Raw genomic sequence first — 18584 nt, 5'->3', positions numbered from 1 at the left:
CAGTAACAGAGCCTCATGTAGAAAAATGGAATTAATAACGTAGGTGCAGAAAATAATAGGAGCTCAAACCATGATGAAATTGACATTTCAATATATGTAGCCCAAAGCTGGTTCTTTAAAGAAGATGCCATTCGCAACCATAAGATGATATATAGGGCAGGTACATACTAATCCAATGCTGAGGTTAATCAGCCAGAAAAAAAATTAAATACAACAAGTAATCATAAGAAAGATGGGAATCATGGGAAGACATAATTATAATATGCATAAATCATTAGGGAAATATAGATAAATATATTGATTCTGTAGGAAAGTAGAATGTTAAAATATAAGCTAATAAAAATAAAATAGTGCATGACTTAAACATGTTAAAAATTGAGAAACTGAGAAAGTTATCAAACCATTATCCCTTAAAACTAAGAAAGTTGGGCAGAGGGAGAGGAGAAAGGGGGAAACCATCACAAGATTGGATATTAGCACCCCTCCCTCAGGGGGATGAGTAACAGAAAGGTGGGTAAAGGGAGACAACGGACATGAAATAACAATAATAATATATAATTGATCAAGGATTCCCGAGGGTGGGAGCAGGGAGAAGCTGGGGAAAAAAAGAGGAGTTGATACCAAGGGCTCAAGTAGAATGAAATTGCTTTGGAAATGTTGCTTATTACTATTGAATGAGGATAGATTATTATAAGAGCCCCACCAATAAAATGATTAATTAAAAAACAAGACAAAAACGAACAAAGTTGTGTCCTGATGGATTCTGCGGCATTTTTAGGAGTAGAAAAGGCCAATATAGCCCACACCAGAATTTCAAATAATGTATATATTTATCCGCAGGAATAGACATGAACTCAACTGCAGTGCGTTATATACATACCATAGCTACCCTATAATGGGCACAACCAACAACAGTTGTGAGAATGGCGGTGTTTTGTTCTGTTGCGATAGTTTTTCTATGAGTCAGCGTGTACTCCCTATTATTTAACAATAGCAAAAACAACCCTCTCCCACCATAAGATGTATGAAGGCGGGGTGGGCATGGGACAAATCACATTACAGTGAAGACATCAGTCAAACATGAACCCAACTGGCATTTTGACTCCCGGTCTTCCTCCTAAGACCACAACACTCTGAATATAATGTGAAGCTTAATGATCTAATCAGAGACAAACATCATGAAGGTCAACTGAGTACAGTTAATAAAATAGCTGACCGATCCTGCTCAAAATGATCATTAAAGACCAGAAACGTCTGTGAAACTGGAGAGAGGATGACTAAATACGATGTTATAAATTTTTCCAAAATCAGGGATTGTTACCTCAAATATGAGGACCATGCCCTGAAACAATAGAGCCAATTAATAACCCCTTTAAGTGGAGCAGAGAAAAAGAAAAACCATTTATTAGGAAGCCAAACTAACGGAGCATCTAAGAGCAACAATTGTTGTTTGGTGGTTGCTTGACTCGTTTCAGAGACCTGGTGGAGGTGGTAGTGGCGGTGGTGCTGTTAGGTGTCATTGAGTCAGTTCTGACCTATAGCAACCCGCTGCACAACAGAAAGAAACACTGCCCGGTCCATCCTCACAAATGTTCCTGTGCTTGAACTCACTGTTGCAGCCACCGTGCCAATCTATCTCGTTACATCTTGAGCTCCTAACCACAAGGCTCGCTGTTCGAAACCACCAGCCTCAGGCTTTCTGTTCCTATACAGATGTACAGCCTTGGCAATCCAAAGCGGCAGCTCTATTTTGCCCTACTGGGTTATTATGAGTCAGGATTTACTCGATGGTAGTGAGTTGTTTATCTACCTATCGATTTATTTGGTTTTGATGGGCTCATCTCAGTTTGCAAGCAACATTCATACTATTTCTCCTAACAATATAAATTGTATAATGCGTTCATCCCAGCAAAATCCACTGCCATCGAGTCAGTTCTAACTCATAGTGACCGTCTGCAGGGTTTCTGAGTCTATAAATACTGAAGGGAGCAGATAGGCATCTCTTTCTTCCACAGAGCACCTGGGGCTTTGGCCCATTGACCTTGTACCTAGCAGTCTGGGGCTGACCCAGCAGTGCCAGCAGACTTCCTTGTGATGCTCACAGGTGGGCCATAATTCTTAGCATACATGACAGGTCACAAGTAGCCCTAAACATGGCGTACACGACAAGAATTGTAGAATCCATGATTATGACATTTTTCCCCAGACGACAACTCCTTATCAATCTTTTCTTTTTAATTTTAACAATTTATTGGGGCTGATACAATTCTTTTCACAGTTCATACATATACATACATCAATTGTATAAAGCACATCTGTACAGTCTTTGCCCTAATCATTTTTTTCTCTTTTCTTCTTTTACATTTTATTAGGGACTCAAACAACTCTTACCACAATCCATACATATACATACATCAATTGTATAAAGCACATCCATACATTCCCTGCCCCAATCATTCTCAAGGCATTTGCTCTCCACTTAAGCCCCTTGCATCAGGTCCTCTTTTTCCGCCCCCCTCCCTCCCCATTCCCCCCTCCCTCATGCCCTTGGTAATTTATACCTCGTTATTTTGTCATATCTTGCCCTATCCGGAGTCTCCCTTCCCCCCTTCCCTGCTGTCCCTCTCCCAGGGAAGAGGTCACATGTGGATCCTTGTAATCAGTTCCCCCTTTCCAACCCACTCACCCTCCACTCTCCCAGCATCGTCCCTCACACCCTTGGTCCTGAAGGTATCATCCACCCTGGATTCCCTGTACCTCCAACCCTCATATGTACCAGTGTACAGCCTCTGTCCTATCCAGCCCTGCAAGGTAGAATTCGGATCATGGTAGTTGGGGGGAGGAAGCATCCAGGATCTGGGGGAAAGCTGTGTTCTTCATCGATACTACCTCACACCCTAATTAACCCATCTCCTCTCCTAAACCCCTCTATGAGGGGATCTCCATTGGCCGACACTTGGGCCTTGGGTCTCCACTCTGCACTTCCCCCTTCATTTAATATGATATATATATACATATATACACATACATATACACATATATACACATACACACACTTATATCTTTTTTTTTTTGCATGATGCCTTATACCTGGTCCCTTGGGCACCTCGTGATCGCACTGGCCGGTGTGCTTCTTCCATGTGGGCTTATTTGCTTCTGAGCTAGATGGCCGCTTGTTCACCTTCAAGCCTTTAAGACCCCAGACACTATCTCTTTTGATAGCCGGGCACCATCAGCTTTCTTCACCACATTTGCTTATGCACCCATTTGTCTTCAGCGATCCTATCATGGAGGTGTGCAGTCAATGATATGATTTTTTGTTCTTTGATGCCTGGTAACTGATCCCTTTGGGACCACTCGATCACACAGGCTGGTGTGTTCTTCCATGTGGACTTTGTTGCTTCTGAGCTAGATGGCCGCTTGTTTATCTTCAAGCCTTTAAGACCCCGGTCACTATCTCTTTTGATAGCCGGGCACCATCAGCTTTCTTCACCACATTTACTTGTTCACCCACTTTGGCTCCAGCCGTTGTGTTGGGAGAGTGAGCATCATAGAGTTCCAATTTAATAAAAGAAGGTATTCATGCATTGAGGGAGTGTTTGAGTAGAGGCCCAAGGTCCTTCCGCCACCTTAATACTTGACCTATAAATATAGACACATAGATCTATTTCCCCATCCTCCTATATATATTTGCATGTACATGTCTTTGTCTAGACCTCCATGAATGCCCTTTGACTCCTAGCTCTTTCCTCCATCTCCCTTGACCTTCCTCCTGCCCTACTACCATGCTTCATCGCCACCTGGGCTAGAGTATACCTCTTCTCTAAGCAACCTTACCCTTGATCATTTCCCACCAGGCCTGCCACTGCCCCTTCTCTACCATTTGGGGTCCCATGTTTTTCCCTTGTCCCTGGGTTTGTTAACACCACTTCCTTACCCCCCTACCCCCCACCCCAAGTCCCCCCGGAACTGTCGGTCCCGTTGTTTTTCATCCAGATAGTTCATCCAGCCTGTCCTATTCAGACAGACCTGTGGAGTCACTAACATGCACGAAAACTAGACAGAGGAAAACAAAGCAACAGTATACAACCAGACAACAAAACAACCAAAACAAACCACTGAAAAAGAACAGAACAAAACAGTTCACAAGAGAAAAGCTTGTAGTTAGTTCAGGGATCGTTTGCTGGCCCTTAGGAGCATTTTCCAGTCCAGTCTGTTGGGGCACCACGCCCTGGCCCCAAAGTCCACTTTCAGCATTCCCTGGGGACCTTGCCACTCCATTCCCTTGCTGTTCCGCTGCACTCCCCCAGTGATTTGCCTCGGTGTGGTGGGATCAGGTCAGGTGCAATTCCCACACTGTGTCTCCGGTGCTGTCCCCTGTATCGCCCTTAGTCACTGAGGGGCATCATGTCTCATAGTAGGGCCAGCCATGTTGTTCTCTCTGTGGACTGGCTGCTCTACTCAGGAACATCATCATCACGGCCTGGTGGGCCAGGCTGTGCTCCACTCTCTCCTCCTGCCCCTTCATCTGCTCCCGTGTGCTCTGATCAAATATGTCCATCTCCCATAGCTGCAGAGTCAATGTCGTCCTTTGGAACAAATTCTTTTTGGGGGAGGGGCAGGAATCCACTTAATTTATGGTGCTGGGGCCAGCCTCCCAGACCTCTCCACCGGTTCCCTCCTCCACGCCGGGATATTGCATTCACACCTTGCGACACTGGGTTGAAGTCTGGTCCCACTTTCCCTGTGGAGATATAAACAATACCCTCCCCTTGGGTGGATTAATGCCCCATGACCCCACTACCCTTTTCTTCCTTGTATTCATCCTTTTGTTTTCCTTTCCCCACCTCCTCCACCATTGTCTACCATGTACATCCCTGGTTTTGGTCTGGTCTCTTCCATACTACACCGTCTTCACCCCTAAAATGTTTGTATACAGTAGCTTTTTTCCCTATGCCACTTTTGCTTTAAAAAAAATTTTTTTTAAATTCTTACCTCAGCGGACTCATGTTGTACTTGTCCTTTTGTGCCTGACTTACTTCGCTTAGCATGATTTCCTCCAGTTCTTCCCATGCCGCTATGTGCCTCATACGTTCATCACTGCTTTTTAGTGATGCGTAGTATTCCATTGTATGTATATACCACAGTTTTTTAATCCAATCGTCAGTTGATGGAAATTTGGGTTGCTTCCAACTCCTTGCAATTGTGAACTGTGCCGCAATGAACATTGGAGCACAGATGTCTGGTCTTGGTTTGTTTCTTGCCTCTTCTGGGTATATGCCCAGTAGGGGGATTGCTGGGTCATATGGTAACTCTATTTCCATCTGTTTTAGGTATCGCCAGATTGATTTCCATAGTGGCTGTACGTACTTACAGTCCCACCAGCAGTGGATGAGAGTTCCTGTCTCCCCACAGCCCCTCCAACACTTGTTGCTTTCTGATTTTTTGAATTGGGCTACCTTTGAGGGTGTCAGGTGGTACCTCATTGTTGTTTTAATTTGCATTTCTCTTATGGCTAAAGATCGGGAACATTTTCTCATATGTTTGTTGGCCATTCGGATTTCTGCCCCTGTGAAACTTCTGTTCAAGTCCTTTGCCCACCTTTCAAGTGGGCTATTGGTTTTTTTCTTTTTGGAAGCTAGCAGAGTACTGTAGATTTTAGTAATAAGGCCTTTGTCTGATGTGTCATTGCTAAAGATGTTTTCCCAGTCTGTGGACTCTCTTATTACTCTCTTGGTGAATTCTTTAGATGTACACAAGTGTTTTATCTTCAGTATATCCCATTTGTCGATTTGTGCCTCTTCTGTTTTTGTGTCCTTCCCTATTTCTGATAGCCTGTGTATTCCCTGCGCCAAAGTTCTCAAGTTGGTCCCAATTCCCTCATTGATGGCCCTAATAGTTTGGGGTTTAACTTCAAGGTCTGTGATCCACCTTGAGTTTATTCTTGTGCATGGAGTGAGATAAGGGTCTTGCTTCATTTTTCTGCATGTTGATATCCATTTTTTCCAGCACCACTTGTTAAAGAGGGCATCTGCTTCCCATTTGATCTTTTTGGGGCCCTTGTCAAAGATCAGCTGTGTGTATGCTGATGCTTTTATTTCTGGGTTTTCAGTTCTTTTCCATTGGTCTGAGTATCTGTCATTGTACCAATACCATGCAGTTTTGAGAACTGTGGCTGTATAGTATGTGCCAAAGTCAGGTAAAGCAAGCCCTCCCACGGTGTCCTTCTTCTTGAGGAGTTCTCTGCTAATTCTGGGTTTCTTCCCTCTCCATATGAAGTTGGTAATCAGTTTTTCCATTTCTTTGAAGAAAGATGATGGTAATTGTATCGGGATAGCATTAAACTTATATAGTGCCTTTGGCAGAACTGACATCTTAACTATATTAAGTCTCCCAATCCAAGAGCATGGAATATTCTTCCATTTGTTGAGGTCGCTCTTGGTTTCTTGTAATAGTGTTCTATAGTTTTCCCTATATAGATCTTTTGTTTTTTCAGTCAAGTGTATCCCTAGATATTTCAGTTTGTGTTTGGCTATTGTGAAGGGTACCACCTTTTTGATCTCTTCTTCTGTGGTCTTATCTGATGTGTATAACAGTCCGATGGACTTCTGTTTGTTGATCTTGTATCCTGCCACTCTGCCAAACTCTTCTATTGCTTCCAGTACTCCCCTTGTGGAACTTTTGGGATTTTCCATATATAAAATCATATCATCTGCAAATAACGATAGTTTCACCTCTTCCTTCCCCAGATGAATACCTTTGATGTCACTTCTTTGCCTTATGCTGTTAGCTAAAACCTCCAGCACGATATTAAATAGGAGTGGAGACAAGGGGCATCCTTGTCTGGTCCCCTTTTTCAGTGGGATTGTGTTAGTCTTTTCTCCATTGACTACGACTTTGGCTGTTGGTTTTTCATATATAGCTTGTATTGTCTTGAGGAACTTTCCTTCCATTCCTATCTTCGCTAGTGTCTTAAACAGGAATTGGTGTTGTATGTTGTCGAATGCTTTTTCTGCGTCTATTGATATTATCATGTGATTCTTATACTTTTTCATGTCAATGTGATGAATAATACTAATGGTCTTTCGTATGTTGAACCATCCCTGCATCCCTGGTATGAATCCCACTTGGTCATGGTGAATTATTTGTTTTATATACTTTTGTATTCTGTTGGCTAGTATTTTGTTAAGGATTTTTGCATCAATGTTCATTAGGGATATCGGTCTGTAGTTCTCGATTCTTGTGGGATCCTTGCCCGGTTTGGGTATCAGAGTTATACTAGCTTCATAGAAGGAGTTTGGGAGTTTGCCATCTTTTTCTATGTTCTGGAAAAGTTTATGTAGGATTGGTATTAGTTCTTCCCTGAATGCTTGGTAGAATTCTCCAGTGTATCCATCTGGTCCAGGGGATTTTTTTGTTGGTAATCCCTTGATAACCTTTTCTATTTCTTCTATCGCGATGGGTCTGTTGAGATTCTTGATGTCCACCGAGGATAGTCTAGGGAGGGATTGTTTTTCCAGGAATTTGTCCATGTCTTCCAAATTGTTGAATTCACTGGAGTACAATCCTTCATAGTATTGTGTAACTATCCTTTTGATTTCATTAGGGTCTGTTGTAATGACCCCTCTTTCATCCCTTATTCTTGCTATTGAGATTTGTTCCCTCCTTTCTTTGGTTAGGTTTGCCAATGGTCTATCGATCCTGTTTATCTTTTCAAAGAACCAACTTTTAGCGATATTAATTTTTTCCATAGTTTTTTTATTTTCCCTCTCCTGAATCTCAGCCCTGATTTTTATAATTTCTTTTCTTTTGCTATTAGTAGGGTTGTCCTGCTGACTCAGCTCTAGTTTTTGTAAATTTTGTGTCAGCTCCTTATCAATCTTATACAGAAACTGTGGAGGTATCAAAATGACCCCAAACAGGATTCAAATATTAATTAATGTTCCAAACTCTTGTTTGACGTATTGGGAAGCAGCCAATGCATGCAATGATAAAATACACGAAACACTCAGCAAAACGGATTATATGTAAATAGGACGGACTCTGAATTAAAATGGCTGCAGTCTTGCTCATAACTCACAATCCCCCCTTTTGAGACTGTAGGCCTCAATAGACCTTGAGAAGGTAGGACTCTGAGCTGTGGATGACTCTAGCTGGCACCCACAATCTCTAGGGACTAGCAGGGTATAACCAGATTCAGGGGTACTTTTCCTCAGGCCTGGGAGTCCGGTGGGGGGGATCAGTAGGACTCAAGACAATGCTATAGCTTTGGCGTCAGCTTCTTCTAAGACCATGTGGCCCTTCCCCCCTTTCTAGACTTCTCACCTTCACTCAGGTTGTGTTCATTGGGAGGTTGCTCTTCCTCATGTCCCTCCCAACAGAGATGTAATTGCCTTCTCTGAGACATATTTGAGACAAGGTGACTGAATTTCCAGTAAGGTTTCCTTATCAGTCTGGTGGGAATGTCTGTTGGATTAGGGTGACCTTAACACAACGTCGTATGGCAACAACTGAATGGCCTTCTCCCTCTCCCCAGATCTTGAAAAACTGACCCCAGCTGAGGTGGTGTTTTTTAAGACACCCATTTGGAGGGGGTGTCTATGTTTCATGGACATTAGGGAGGCTCTCAACCTCATTGTATTTCAAGACTATTTCACTCACAACCACTCAGTTGTCGTTAAACCAAATCAGGTGAGTTTCCTTTATAAGGTTTTAATTAAACTATCCCTGTTTCCCTGAAAGTAAGACATCCCCCCAAAATAACACTTACTTACAGTTTTGCCTCTCACTGAAATATAAGGCATCCTCCCCAAAGTAAGACCTCCCCAAAAATAAGAGCTCTCCGAAAAATAAGACCCCCTGAAGCTACTGTAACTCTGGACTGTGGGCGCTGCCGCGCAGCTTACTGTTGGCTGCAGCACAGCCAGAGCAAACAGGAAGTGCGAGGTCTCTTTTAATAAAACAATAAGCAATAAATGTGTACCATATTCTTCTTCATGGAAAAATAAGACATCCCCTGAAAATAAGACCTAGCGTATCCTTGGCAGCAAAAATTAATATACGCAGGCCAAAGTGCAACCAAAAACTACATTCACATTAACACTCAAGCGTAGGCAGAATCCTGGCTCCCGGGCCTGCCAGATTTGTTACCGCCTTCAGGACCGAGGTTATAGACACAAACATGCTGCCCCAGGTCCCCAGTCAGGCCCAGAAGCACCGGGTTTGATGCCTCTCTACGCAGTTATTGGAGCCAGAGGTGCTAGAGCAGCTGTATGGCATCCTTCTGTCATTGGTTAATCCCGATGTCCCTTGAGACAGAAAGAACAAGGCAGAACATGGAATAAACGGTGAGCGATATACGTTCTTCGCAGTGAGCACAGGCTACAGCAAACTGAAGAAAGAAAGTCCTTCCTGACTTCTAAATGAAAGGTTTTCCCACACAACTGCTTAGAATGAAGGTCTTCCAGAATTCAGCCCCACAATTGTCCCCCGGAACTAGGATCTCGTTATTCCTTAAATGCATGAGATCATATTGGTTTGGGGGTTTACACTGAGTAATAAACACCTGAAACTTGAAAATAAAAATGAAAAACCTCAAGCTTACAAAATACCACCTAACATAAACATAGAGGGGACTCGGTTTTTAAATGAATAAATTTAAGGAGTCACGAAAACGTCTACATGCATGTTCTTATCCCATGTATAGGTGCTAGTAGAAGACAAATCTAATTGCAAATGTGTGTTAAAAGCCCCTGACCCATCAGTGAATTCGTAATGCGCCTACATCTTGTTAACGCATTACGGTTTGCTTTCTTTCCTCAAGGGTTCCCTCGTCCCAAAGCAGGATCAATTTTCTAGAATGCGCTCAGTGAGCTCGTCTCTGGAATCTTCCTTGCCACAGTTCCCAGGCTGCACGGGGTATAAACCTTCCTGCCAGTTGGCGGCACTGTTTTCCGCTTCACCTGTCATAAGACGCTTGCCCTCCAACCTTGGTAAGAAGCTTCTTAGTTCCCTGTGATCGGCTGCCAACCCTTCTGTCAATAAGGTGAACGTCTGCCACGATTTGCTCTTTATTGGCCTATTCTTGGACACTATGCCTATATGTTGTTGTCGTTGTTGTTAGCTGCCATCCAGTCGGTTCTGACCCGTAGAGCTCCTATGCACAACTGAAGGAGACACTACCCTGGCCCGGGCCATCTTCATGGTTGTTCCTCTGCATGAGCTTACTGTTGCAGCCACTGTGTCCCTCCAGCTCAATGAAAGTCTTCTCTTTTGCTGTCCCTCTGCTTGACGGAGCAGGATGTCTTTCTCCAGGGACTGGTCTCTCTTGACAGTCATGTCCTTTGGGCAACCAAAGTACACAAGTCACAGTCTCCTCATCCTTGCTTCCCAGGACAATGTGGGTGGTACTTCTTCCAAGACTTTTCCTCTGAAGTGGGCAGCCAGTTTCCTTCTTTGTAGACTGTTTTTAGTCTCGAAGCTCCTCTGAGACCTGTTCGGTTCAGATGACCCTTGCTGGCATTTGGAATACCAGTGTCATAGCTTCCAGCATCCAAGCAACGACACACGAAAGACACCACAGGAGGACAAAGAGACATATTAGCTCAAACTAGTTAGAGGGAAATGAAGTATACAAGGAGATTCCAAGAAAGGATCGGTTTTAGAGCAAGAACTGTGAACGTCACCATATCCTTGGTGGAGATTACATACTAGAAAATCAGAAAAGCATTGTACAAGGCAAAGGAAATTGCTAAGCCAGATTTTTTAGTCCCCTCATGGGAACTTGGATCACCACTGGACATCCGCACAGAACCTAACAAATCTTTTCTTGGAAAAACATCCCACATCCTACTAGCTTTTACAGAGGATTCACACTCTGGGAGCTGATGCCTGCACTTGATCTGAATCTATCTTTTTGTTTTCTTCTTCAACTCATACATCATGCAGCCATCTTCTGTTTCCAGACAGACACGAGGCAAGGAATGAGAGACATCCTGAATCAGCTGAGAAGGGCCATACCATACCATCTCTGTCACTGTCTGTTCCAGGTCTGGACACTCAGGAGATAGCCACGGAGCAAGGTCCCCACATTTGGACATCAAGTTTGGGTCCGTGTTCTAGAAATGATCAAACCAATTAAAAGCAACTTCAAGTGGAAGAGAGAAAGAGAAAAGTCGAGCTAAGAAAGCAAAGGGTGTTTGGAGAGTGCTTAGCTCATTTTAGCTTACACGCAATATTTGTGTTCCCTTTTTTAACAGTCAATAGCAGCAGGTGGGCTATAATTTTTTTTAAATAAAATAATTTTATTGGGGACTCATACGACTCTTATCACAATCCATCCATCCATCCATTGTGTCAAGCACATTTGTACATTTGTTGCCATCCTCATTCTCAAAACATTTTCTTCCTTCTTGAGCCCTTGGTATCAGCTCCTCATTTTCCCCCTCCCTCCCTCACTTTCCCTTCCTCATGGACTCTTGATAATTTATAAATTATTACTTTTTTTCATGTCTTATAATGATCAATGTCTCCTGTCACCCACTTTTTGTTGTCCATACCCCTGGGAGGAGGTTATATGTAGATCATTGTGTTCCATTATCCTTCTCCTCCCACCTTTCCCTTCCCCTCCTGGTATGGATACTCTCAATATTGGTCCTGAGGGGTTTATCTGCCCTGGATTCCTTGTGTTTCCATCTCTTATCTGTACCTGTGTACATGCTCTGGTCTAGCTGGATTTGTAAGGTTGAATTGGGGTCATGATAGTTGCGGGGGGGGGGAAGCATTTAAGAACTAGAAGAAAGTTGTATGTTTCATTGTTGTTATACTGCACCCTGACTGGCTCGCCTCCTCCCCATGACCCTTCTGTAAGGGGATGTCCAGTTGCCTACAGGTGGGCTTTGGGTCTCCACTCTGCACTCCCCCTCATTCACAATGATATGATTTTTGTTCTTTGATACCTGATCCCATCGACACCTTGTGATCACACAGGCTGATGTGCTTCTTCCATGTGGGCTTTGTTACTTCTCAGCTAGATGGCCGCTTGTTTAACTTCAAGCCTTTAAGACCGCAGATGCTATATCTTTTGATAGCTGGGCACCATCAGCTTTCTTTACCACATTTGCTTACACACGCATTTTGTCTTCAGCAATCTTGTCAGGAAGGTGAGCATCATGGAATGCCGAGTTATTAGAACAAAATGTTCTTGTATTGAGAGAGTAGTTGAGTAGAGCCCCAGTGTCTGTCTGTTACCACAATACTAAACCTATAAATATATGTACATCAATCCATTTCCCTATCATTAAATAAAACTATATTTACATCTGTACTTGCCTGTATTTGGGTCTCTGTAAATGCCCTTTGCCTTCTATTTCTTTCCTCTATTTCCTTTTACTTTCCTCTTGTCCCACTATCATGTTCAGCCTTGATTTGGGTTTCAGTAATTCCTCTCGGTTACATTGCCATTGATCAAGCCCTACCAGGCATCCTACACCCTCCTGGCCATCAATTTTAGATCACTTCTTATTCTCTTGCCCCTAAGTTTCCTAACATCCACTTCCTTTCCCCCTGCCTCTCCCTCTCCAGTGTCCCCCAGAACTGTCAGTCACACTGTTTTCTCCTCTGGATTCTTTATCCCTCCTATCTTATTTAGTTAGACATACAGAGACAATAGTAAGCACAAAAACAAGACAGAGCACCCCAACTATGTGGACACCCCCCCCCCAGAAGAATGAACTTCAGAGGCCAGCACTCGGGCTACAGCTTGGGGAGAGAGGCAAGTCGGATTAGAACACACGGGATAAAGAAATAGAATGGAGAGGGAGGAGAGGACATCCTGGCCCACTGAGCCCCAAGGATGATGTTCTTGCTCAGAGCAGACAACGCACAGGGAGGACGGTAGGACCAGCCCCACCACATGACACAGCACCCCTCACTGAACCATGGCACTGCGGGAGACAGCACTGGAGACACAATGTGGGAATAGTGCACAGTCTGGTTCAATCATGCTGAGTCGAGGCACTGGGAGCATGCAGCAGAGCAGCAGGGGGAGCAGAGTGATGAAACTCCTGCGGGAATATAAAAAATAGACTTTGGAGACAGAGTGTGGCACCCTGTCAGACTTGACTGGAAAACACTGGTAAGGACCAACAAACAGACCTTGAACTAGGCTTTTCCATTTTTGTCAGTGGCTTTCTTTTTTGTTACTGGTATTTTGATTTTGTTGTCAGCGTTTTGTGGGTTTTGACTTCCTTGGTTGTTTTATTTGGCTTTGCCAGGTTTTTGCACTTATTAATGTATCTACATGTCTATCTAGATGAGATAGGTGGGATAAATAATTTGGAGATGAAAAGAACAGGACCAATGGTTCAGGGGGTGGGATACAGGAGAAGGGGAGGTGGGAGAAAGGAAGGGTGTGTGTGATAACCAGCCCAGGGACTAGGGAACAACAGTTGAACTATAATCAATGGAAGGAAGGTCATAGGCTTCCTAGTGGGGCTTAATCAAGGGCAATGTAGCAGCGAGGAATTACTAAACCCGAATGAAGGCTGAACATGATGGCTAGACAAGAGGAAAATAAAAGGAAATAGAGGAAAGAACCAGGAGGCAAAGGACATCTATAGAGGCCTAAATACAGGAATGTATATATGTAAATACATATATAATGAGAGGGGAATAGAGCTATGTACTCATGTCTATGAGTTAAGAATTAAGGTTGCAGATGGACATCGGGCCTTGACTAGAGTACTCCCTCAACACAAGAACACTTTGTTCTAACAATGCAGCATTCTGTGATACTCACCTTCGGGACATGATCACTGAAGACAAAGTGGGTGCATAAGCAAATGTGGTGAAGAAAGCTGATGGTGCCTGGCTATCAAAAGGTATAGCATCTGAGGTCTTAAAGACTTGAAGATAAGCAAGCAGCCATCTAGCTGAGAAGCAACCAAGCCCACATGGAAGAAACACATTAGCCTGTGTGATCATGAAGTGTTGATGGCATCAGGTATCAGGCATCCAAGACCCAAGATAAAACCACACACAAAGTGAATGGGGTCGGGGGAGGTGCAACGAGTGGAGACCCAATGCCCATCTGTAGATAATTGGACATCCCCTCACAGAGGGTTCACAGGGAGGAAGTGAACCAGTCAGGGTGCAGTATAGCACTGATGAAACACACAACTTTCCTCTAGTTCTTTGGTGCTTCCTTCACCCCTCTATCATGACCTCAGTTCTACCTTTCAATTCTACCTTTCAAATTGGATTAGACCAGAGCATGTAATGTACACTGCTACAGATCAGAGCCTGCAATACAGGAAACCCCTCTGGGCCAACAAGGAGAGTAGAGAAACTAGGAGGATTAGGGGAAGGTAGGGGGAGAAAGGGGGAATTGATCACAAGGATCAATCTAGAACCCCCTCCCAGGGGGATAACTAATGGAAAAGTGGGCGAGGTGTGACAGGATGATGTTAGATGTGGATGATGTTAGATTTAACTTATCAAGGGTTGGAGAGGGAAGGAGTGTGGCTGGGGGAGGGAGGGAGGGGGAAGAAATGGGTAGGTGATATCAGAGGCTCAAGTGGAAGAGAATGCTTTGAAAATGATGATGGCGGCATATGCGCAAATGTGCTTGACACACTGGATGAATGTATAGATTGTGATAAGAGACGTAAGAGCCCCCAATAAAAGTATTTAAAAAAAACAACAACAAAAAAACCAAGACAGAGGCAAAACAAAGCAACAAAAGAAAAGAAAACAACAACAACAAAATTGACAAGCATATAAATAGTTCAAGGTCTATTTGTTGACCTTTAGGAGTGCTTTCCAATCAAGTCTGATGGGGTGACAAACTCTAGCCCCACAGGTTTGTTTGTTTTTTTGGTAATCCCAGGGGACTTCATTGCTTTGCTCCCCTTGCTGTTTCTCTGCAGGGCTATTATTCTTAAAATGTATAGCAGGTTACACAGCATCATGAAGCATAGTGAGTACATAAAAAGAATGCTATAATCCCTTAATCTTGATGTTTCCATTCCAAATGTCTGCTCCTTATCTATGCTCCTTATGCTATGACCAGGAAAGCTGAAGGAGTCAAATTGACCCCAAACAGGCTGTAAGTGGTAATGAACATTCCGCACTCTTGTTTGAACTTCTGTGATGCTCGGCACAGAGATTTTATTTAGCTAAGGCTAAGTCCAAATCAAAATGGCCTGCAGTCTTGCACACCACTTACAGGATGACCACACCGGATCACAAAATGGAGTGTAAGTACATCATTTCATAGCTACCAAATTACAACATTACTTAACTGCCATATGACACCATTGCTTAACTACCAAATTAAATAATTACCAAATCACTGAGACCCACAGCCCAGTAACATTGACACACAACCTTAAACATCACAGCCCAGTGTTACTTTTGCCTTGCCACTTGGCATAGTAGATTTCTTTTTTTCCTATTGTCATAAATGAAAAATGACGGATAATGAGATAGTCGTTAAGTGAGGAATCGGTGTGTTAGTAAAATGAATTAAGTCATCAATTAAAAAAGGCCTATTACACAAGAAAATACAATAAAACCCAATGAAAGGATAGTCAATGTTATAATTCAGAACATAATTGGGCACAGATCAGTTACAAGAAAGTTCACTGCTTTAATTCCAAGATCTCCAAAAGTCCCAGAACAAATGCACCATTTCAATAGTTTATTTTCTGATTACTAGGGTAATACCAAACTTGATCCATGACTTCTTGGTCATGGTTTCTACCTTTATTATATAATAACAAGTATGATGAAAGTAAGAATTTAATTCTGGAAATGTCCAGAAACATGAGTGGTATATTCAAGATTGAATGATACTAGAATGTTTAAAACACAATCTTATCGTTTCATAGTGTTATATGTGTGTGTGTTATTTCAGTGAGTGCACTCTTTGTGACCCCTACTGGTCTGTAAACTTGTTGTACTGTGGTGGTGTGTGTTGTTGTGATGCTGGAGACTATGTCACCGGTATTTCAAATATCAGCAAGGTCACCAAAATGAATAGGTTCCCGTGTAGTTTTGTGACTAAAAACAGAGTATAAAGGAGGAATAAACTGTCCTCTTCTGAGGACCAAAGGAAACCGTATGAATAGCACCGAATCATTTTCAGTTACTGAAAACCTGAAGGGTAGAAGCAGAATATTGTCAGAGATTGTGTGGGAACATAAACTCTTCAGGTTGGAAAAGGTACTGAAAATACGACTGAGGAAGAGCTGCCTTCTCAAAGTAGAGTTGACTTGGGTGGAGTAAGTGTAGGAATAAAGTTTTCAGGAGTTTCATTTGCTGACAAGGCACCACTCAGAATAAGCTGCAAAGATCAATTAATAACTGAACCTTGGAATGGGCAAAGTATGAACCTAGGAAAATTGGAAGTTGTCAAACAGGAAATGGGCAAGGTAAAGATCCATAATTTAGGCGCCAGTTAGCTGAAATGGACCAGTATGGCTTCTTAGCCACCTGACTGGAAGAGATCCATATTTATACCCATTCCAAAGAAAGGTGACCCAACAGAATGCTCAAAATAAGAACAACATCATTGACATCATGTGTAAGACTTTTTTTGAGGGGGAGTGGAGGAATCCTCCAACAATGGTTGCAGAAATACACTGACAGGGAGCTGCCAGAGGTTCAGGCCTAATTCAGAAGAGGACATGGAAGAAAGAATATCATTGCTGAAGTCAACTGGGTCTTGGCTGAAAGTAGGGCATACCAGAAAGATGTTCACTTGTGTTTTAGTGACGATGCAAATCCTTTCAACTGTGTGGTTCATCACAAACTATGGCCAGCCTTGAGAGGAATCCGAATTCCAGAACACCTCATGTGCTCACGCAGAAACTGTACATGGAGCTGTGAGGACAGAATAAGGGTTTACAATCAGGAAGGAGGTGTGCCAGGGTTGTATCATCCTCTCACCATATCTATTCAATCTGTATGCTGAGCAAATCATCAGAGAAATTGGATTATAGGAAGAAGAATGTGGCATCAGACAGATGAGCCCTTCAGGACCAGTGGGGAGAGTGGCGATGCCAGGAGGGTGGAGGGAGGGTGAGGGAGAAAGGGGGAACAGATTACAAGGATCTACATATAACCTCTTTCCTGGGGGATGGACAGCGGGGAAGTGGGTGAAGGGAGACGTCGGATGGTGTAAGATATGACAAAATAATAATTTATAAATTATCAAGGGTTCATGGGGGTGGGGGGAGAGTGGAGGGAAGGGAAAAAGGAGGAGCTGATACCAAGGGCTCAAGTAGAAAGCAAATGTTTTGAGAATGATGATGGCAACAAATGTACAAATGTGCTTGACACAATGGATGGATGGATGGATTGTGATAAGAGTTGTATGACCACCCAATAAAATGATTGGGAAAAAAAAAGAATGGAGGAAGCCATAGCATTTTCAATCACCTCATGCATGTGAGAGTGGGACACGGAATAGAGAAGACTGTAGAAAAATCAGTGCTTGTGAAATATGGTGCTGGAGAAGATATTGCAAGGATCACGGACCGCCAAAAGAACAAAAAGATCTGTCTTGGAGAAAGTGCAGCTAGAAAAGTCCTTATATTTAAGGATGGCAAGAGTTTGGCTCACATATTTTGGACATGTCGTCAGGAGAGACCGGTCCGTGAAGTGGGACATTGAGCTTGGTGAAGTGGAGGGAAAGCCAAAAAGAGGAAGGCCTTCGACAAGATGGATGGACACAGTGGCTGCAGTGATGGGCGCAAACAGAAGAACAATTGTGAGGAGGCACACAAGACCGGTGGTGTTTCACTCCGTTGTCCATAAGGTCACTGTGAGTTGGGTTCAACGCAACAGCACCTAAAAAGTACAAATATGGCAATGCATTCACCTTGCTTCTTGTTTACCGTGGGTGCTCTTATTATGTGGGAGTAATTATTACTATTATTATTTAATCATTTTATTTGGGGCTTGTACAACTCTTATCACAATCCATACGTACATCCATTGTGTCAAGCACATTTGTGCATTTGTTGCCATCATCATTTTCAAACATTTTCTTCCTACTTGAACCCGGTGGGAGTAACTTTAAACAATTTTCTCCCTCTCTCTTTATTTTGAAAGCATTTTTTTAGGGGCTCCTACAACTCTTTTCACAATCCATACATACTTCAGTTGGGTAAAGCACATCTATACATTCATTGCCCTCATCCAACTTTCTCTCTCACTATTCACATGCAATCAACCTTTGCTTTCAGCCAATTGTTTCTCTAAATCTACCTCTTTAAATTTCCAATCATGTCAGAATTTTCTTGGACTCAACACAGTAAACTTTTCCTCAATACATTCTCTGACTAACTTCACACCCATTTTCAGTCTCCTACAGAGCAACCTTCTGAGGGAACGACTTCAACCCTTGCCTCCCAGAGAACTATTGCAGAGTCAGCCTTCCTTGTATTTCTGACTCAGAAACAGACAGCAAGATTTTCTTTTTCTTTAAAAAAAAAACATTTTATTAGGGGCTCATACAACTCTTATCACAATCCATACATATACATACATCAACTGTATAAAGCACATCTGTACATTCT

The 18584-nt window shown here is 42.9% G+C and overlaps 1 protein-coding gene across 1 annotated transcript in view; it reads left to right on the top strand.

The window, feature by feature from the left end:
- Positions 1–18584, top strand: part of LOC142442125 (putative small intestine urate exporter) — a 41543-nt gene that overhangs the window by 10480 nt on the left and 12479 nt on the right. The window lies entirely within an intron of this gene.

The sequence above is a fragment of the Tenrec ecaudatus genome, chromosome 1 (genome assembly GCF_050624435.1).
Source record: "Tenrec ecaudatus isolate mTenEca1 chromosome 1, mTenEca1.hap1, whole genome shotgun sequence".
Taxonomy (NCBI): Eukaryota; Metazoa; Chordata; class Mammalia; order Afrosoricida; family Tenrecidae; genus Tenrec; species Tenrec ecaudatus.
The sequence above is the reverse complement of the archived record's forward strand: the minus strand, read 5'-3'. Positions and strand labels throughout refer to the sequence as shown.